Consider the following 6,677-nt stretch of genomic DNA (forward strand, 5'->3'; position numbering starts at 1 on the left):
CCGCAGCCACGCGAGAGAAGACGAGAGAAGCCACGAGGAGCCGAACACACCGGAAATCCGGCTCTGCACAGCTCGACCGAGGCGCCAAACTCAAACAGACGGACGACGGACAAGGCCGCCGATGGACGCCGGGCAAGTGTCAGGAAATAACTTACCGAGGCCAAGATGCCAAGGGCGGCTCACCTTTGCGACCCGATGCGATCCGCCCCCTGGATTTGGGACAGAGGGAAGGACGCACCAGGAGGAACCGGGACCAGTGGCAGGTGGAGATCCGAAGTAGACCGGGAACCTTTTGCGGAGGCTCTCTGGGGACTGCTGAGGGTTGCACAGGAAACAGTCCAATAGAGGGTGCACACAGGAAACAAGACTGAGAGGTAATTTCAGGAACAAGCCGGAGTCAGGGGCTGAAGCAAAACAGAGTATCCAAAGTCCAAAGCCGGAGGTCAGGGATTAGAGAGATCAGATAGTCCAAGTTCAAGCCGGGGTCAAAATGGTTACAGAAAGCGACAATCCAAAAGCAGGCCAAGGGTCAGGTAAACAGGATATCCAAAGTTAAATATAGCAGCAAGGTAAATCCAAGAGCTGTTACGAACCAGCAATTTGCAGGGAGGAAGGGGCTGGTTTAAATAGGCCGCTCAGGCCTCTGATTGGCCCAAGGTGGAGCGAGCTTGTGCGCGCCCGAGAGCGCGCCCGTGCGCGCGACGTCTGGTCACGCCGTGCATGCGCGCGTGCATCAGCTGCGCGCGCAACAGAGCTGGCCTGCCGTGAAGCTGGGAAGAATGTGTCCATGTAAAATTGGTACCCTGACAGCAAGACAGCAGACGGACACCGACAAGGCTGGACGGACCCTGCGCAAGGCCACAGACGGACGCCGGACAAGGCCGCCGATGGACGCCGGGCAAGACAGCAGATGGATACCGACAATGCTGGACGGACCCCGCGCAAGGCCGCAGACGGACGCCGGACAAGGCCGCTATGCCGCACAAAGCCGCTGATGGACGCCGGGCAAGACATCCATTTTTTCCCTTAAACTTCCCTTCTAAACTTGGGGTGCGCGTTATACGCCGGCGCGCGCTATACCCTGATAAATACGATAATCTGCGCCTAACCACATAAAACGATGATTATTCATACCTAAGTAGTCATCATTATCCCATATTCCCCATGGAATCCATTGTGATTTCACGGCCGCACTACATCAGTCAGCATAGCACCGGGAGGTACATGCAATGCTAATTCTATCTAATCGGTCAGTGATCTCTCAATCCCGGCCTCAACGATGCTCCTTACTCTTTGCCCTTGTCCATGATGGGCATGTGCTGTTTTTTATTTTTCATCCTGTCTGTTTTCTATTATTATTATTCTTTTCTTTGTTTTAGAATGTTCTGTGGTAGTTTCATCTTGCCTTGGACTCCCCTGATGAAGGGACCCTACAGTCGTCCTGAAACGCGTCGGGCTGAATATCTACAATTAGCACGCACTAACGATTTATTATTGTACCTTGTTGTTTTTATGAATTTTATTATTGGTGATGTTTGCACCTGAATAATTTTATATTTTCTATAAATAAATACCATTTACCATATATACTCGAGTATAAGCCAACCTGAATATAAGACGAGGTACCTAATTTTACCCCAAAAAACTGGGAAAACGTATTGACTCGAGTATAAGCCTAGGGTGAGAATGCAGCAGCTACTGTAAGCGGAAAAGAGGGTCAACAATGCCCATTTGCACGCCTCACTGTGCCCATTTGCACGCCTTACTGTGCCCATTGCAACCTCACTGTACCCAACCTCACTGTGCCCATTGCAACCTCACTGTGCCCAACATCACTGTGCCCATTGCAACCTCACTGTGCCTAGTGCAACCTCCCTGTGCCCAACATCACTGTGCCCATTTCCACCTGACTGTGCAACCTCACTGTGCCCAACCTCACTGTGCCCATTGTAACCTCACTGTGCCCATTGTAACCTCACTGTGCCCATTGCCACATCACTGTGCCCAACCTCACTGTGCCCATTGCAGCCTCCATGTGCCCGAGTCAGTGTACCTGAAATTCTTGACAGGCTGCAGTTTAAAAGTCGCGGTCTCCTCCTGGTCCCTTCCATGATAGGCATTTAACGGACGTCTTCTCATCCTCGGACTCAGTTTTCCAGCAGACACTGGGCCGGATTCAGATAGGTTAGCGGATCTTTAGATCCGGTAACCTATCTGATTTACGATCCGCCGGCGCAAGTTCTCATTTGCATATTAGTCGCGTGTAAAAAACAAAACGCCACCTAGCGGCCGGCCTGGAATTGCAGCCTAAGATCCGATGGTGTAAGTCACTTACACCTGTCGGATCTTAGGAGATCTATGCGGAACCTGATTCTTTGAATCAGCCGCATAGATCCGACCGACGGAACTCAGAGCTACGACGGCGTATCAAGAGATACGCCGTCGTATCTCTATCTGAATCCGGGCCACTGTGTTCAGTGTTCCGCCAATCACAAACGTCTTTTCATCCTCGGACAAGAGAACGCCTGTGATTGGCGGAACACTGAACACGGTGTCTGCTGGGAAACGCCTATCACGGAAGGGACCAGGTGGAAACAGTGGCTTTTAAACAATGGACGTCCGCAGCCCTTCAGGTACACTGACTCGAGTATAAGACGAGGGGGGCATTTTCAGCCCTAAAAAAAGGGATGAAAAACTTGGCTTATACTCGAGTATATACGGTACATAATTTTTGTTTATATATCTTTTCCCTTGTTGCCTAGAAAGTCCCTAATACTTACCTTGGGGGGTATTTGCTCTTTCATACTCATTTTGGGTTTGGCAACTGTGATAGGCCTAGCCGGGACAGAGGCTTTTGGAGAGGGCTGAATGCTGGCCTCTTGCCTTCCGATTATGGGCCCCGGATTTTAAGGGAACAATACTCTTTGTGAGGTGTTTGCCTGGGGACCTTGAAGTGATGTTACTTTGGATTCAGGTCCATGTCCCCCCAAAACACACAGACTCTGGGAACCCTGTATATGCCATATTAGAAAGACTGACTGATTCATACTGTTGGGACATATACTGTAAGGGGATGCTAATGTCATCAACTCCAGCCACCTGTCTGTCTGTTGTCTTCTATAATGTAAATGAGTCTAGTGTGGCTTCTCTTTCAGCCATTGTTGTCTGGGCTAATTAACCCTGCAATTGTATGAAGTGTGTTGATATGTATGATAATGTGTAATCTACTGTGTGAAGCTCGTTGACAACAAGTCTGACCTGTAGTGAAATCCTGATTCATCATAACAATGACCAGGCTGCTTAAAACGATTAGTTAATGAGCTCATGTTAATTAGGTCTGTGGTCACAGGTGTATTTCCAGAGTAATATGAGCAGGAGGTCCTCTTTTTACTGTATATAAGACTTGGGCATAGGCGTGCGTACAGGGTGTGCCAGATGTGCCTAGGCACACCCTAATCACCCTGTGTGGTGCAGATTGCACTGAAATATACTGTCTCAAACGTGCACTAACGCACAGAAAAATACTGCATTAAATGGCACGTAACACACTGAAATATACAACGTTAAATATGCAGTAATGCACTGAAATATACTGCATTAAACATGCAGTACCGCACTGGAATATACTGCGTTAAACGTGCAGTAACGCACAGAAATAGACCCCTGATATTTCACCAAAAATAAATAAAATAACAAATAAAAAAATAAAAACTACTGACACTGTCCACCGCTCTGCTGACACCATCCACTGCCTTACTGACACCGTCCACGGCTCTGCTGACACCATCAGTATACTGTATATACACATGCAAATATGTTTGATCTTTGGGGTGCACACCCTAATGCAATAGGCTGCGCACACCTATGGACTTGGGTAATCCTTTCAATAAAATCTCATTCCTGTTTGACCCTCAACACAGAGCCTTGTCTCGTACTTGGGGGGGAGAATTATTCATAGGGGCAGGGCCGATCCTAGGGTCACAGGCGCCTGGGTGCAGAAATATTTCTGGCGCCCCCACATGGGCGTGGTCATTTTACTAACTCCTCCCCTTTACCAATGCTTCTATGGCAATGACTCAAACACAGAGATGCTCCCCTACAAAGTCTTCATTACCCCGGGATCCTCACAAGATCTCTTAACAATAAACAAAATACAGGAAGAGAAGCAGAGTACTTTATTGGGACCTGGAGGGGGCCTCTCTGATGGACACATAGAGGCCTTATGTTAGAGAGTATGAAAGTAGAAAGACCCCCAGACATACTACAAACATGATACAGGAGACGATCAGAGACTGCAGACATGGTACAGGAGACGGTCAGAGACTGCAGACACAGTACAGGAGATGATCAGAGACTGCAGACACAGTACAGGAGATGATCAGAGACTGCAGACATAGTAAAGGAGATGGTCAGAGACTACAGACATAGTACAGGAGATGGTCAGAGACACATCAGTTCTGGACGGACACACACCTATGCTCGGAACACTAGTTCTGGGTGGACATAAACAAGGAGAGAAGGAGGGAGGGGAGAACTCTGCCACTTTGGCGCCATCACCTCTGCAGGCACCTGGGTGCAAAGCACCCTGTGCACCCTGCCTAGGATCGGCCCTGCATAGGGGTTTCTTGTTCAGCTGGTTGGAGTGTTCGGTAGCTGCCTTTGTGTTCGGGAATGGAATATCCTAAACAACTTTCTGGGTTCGGCCATCCTCCTTCCATGGTCCCTCGATGTCTTCTCCCGCCCTCGATGACGCTTCAGCCAATCAGGTTACCGGTAACCAGAACCGGTGAGTCTGATTGGCTGAGACGCCTGTCAGTCTTATCCAAGGAACGCACCCCCCGTGCGTCCCTTGGATAAGTATTTGGAAGCCGATTACAGCCTGAGGGCTGGCTCTGATAGGCACTTCCACAGCCAACCAGCTGCCATTATTCAGATGGCCTGCGCTCAACAGGGGGCCGGCCATCTGAATAGTTGGCGGCAGCGGCAATACATAGATTCATGCAATGCACGAATCTATGTATTGTATCAGTGGCGGTGCAGGAGAGAGAGGGGGCGGCACTCCGGCGCCCTCTATGGACGGACCTCCACTGATCAGCAAACAGTTCTGTGTTGTCCCAAGATGGCGAGGACACACAACTCCTAAGGTATTAAATGCTTTCCCAACTGTGGAAGGACTGAATGTCAGTTGAATTGGGAGGTACCCATCCTATGTTCCAATACCTCAAATCTCTCAAGGCTTCCAACTTCCGTAAAGGTATATTTTTCAGAAATTTGTCATAAAAGTCTTGATACAGTAATGTCACTTGTGCCCCTATGTCCAGTAGAGCCTTGGTGTAGACTTCTTCTACTTGAAATGGGACTAAAGGCGAGGGACCCACCAATTGATCAGGGACATTGTTTGGAGTGGGTTCAGCAGTCTGCACTTGTGCTCTTCTCTTAACCACTTAAGACCCGGACCTTTATGCAGGTAAAGGACCTGGCCAGTTTTTGCGATTCGGCACTGCGTCGCTTTAACTGACAATTGCGCGGTCGTGCGACGTGGCTCCCAAACAAAATTGGCGTCCTTTTTTCCCCACAAATAGAGCTTTCTTTTGGTGGTATTTGATCACCTCTGCGGTTTTTAGTTTTTGTGCTATAAACAAAAATAAAGCGACAATTTTGAAAAAAAAACAATATTTTTAACTTTTTGCTATAATAAATATCTCCAAAAAAGATATAAAAAAAACATTTTTTTTTCTCAGTTTAGGCCGATACGTATTCTTCTACATATTTTTGGTAAAAAAAAAATCGCAATAAGCGTTTATCGATTGGTTTGCGCAAAATTTATAGCTTTTACAAAATAGGAGACAGTTTTATGGCATTTTTATTAATATATTTTTTTTACTACTAATGGCGGCGATCAGCGATTTTTTTCGTGACCGCGACATTATGGCGGACACTTCGGACAATTTTGACACATTTTTGGGACCATTGTCATTTTCACAGCAAAAAGTGCTATAAAAATGCTCTGATTACTGTGAAAATGACAATTGCAGTTTGGGAGTTAACCACTAGGGGGCACTGAAGGGGTTAAGTGTGACCTCATATGCATTGCTAACTGTAGGGGGGCGGGGCTGGACGTGTGACGTCATTGATCGTGTTTCCCTATAACAGGGAACACACGATCAATGACGACGCCACAGTGAAGAACGGGGAAGCTGTGTTTACACACAGCTCTCCACGTTCTTCAGCTCCGGAGGACCGATCGCGGGACACCGGCGCCGATCGGGTCCGCGGGTCCCGCAGCCACAGTCACGGAGCTTCGGACGCGCGACCCCACAGCTGGGCTTAAAGGGCAACGTACAGGTATGTGGATGTGCCCAGCAGTGCCATTCTGCCGACGTATATCGGCGTGGAGGGCTCCTTAAATGCTTAAACAAACAAGGATTTTCCAACACATTCACCAGCCAGCCAGCAGAAAAAAAAAAAAAATGAACCTTGTCTAATGCCTTGTACACACGATCGGAATTTCCGATGGAAAAGGTCAGACGGAATTTTTTCTTCGGACATTCCGACCGTGTGTATGTCCCATCAGACTTTTTCCATCGGAAATTCTGACGGAGTTAGAAAGAGAACATGTTCCAACAGAAAAAATTTCTAGCGGAAATTTTGTTTGTCTGTATGGAACTCCTGCGGAG

The sequence above is a fragment of the Rana temporaria genome, chromosome 2, assembly GCF_905171775.1.
Source record: "Rana temporaria chromosome 2, aRanTem1.1, whole genome shotgun sequence".
NCBI lineage: Eukaryota > Metazoa > Chordata > Amphibia > Anura > Ranidae > Rana > Rana temporaria.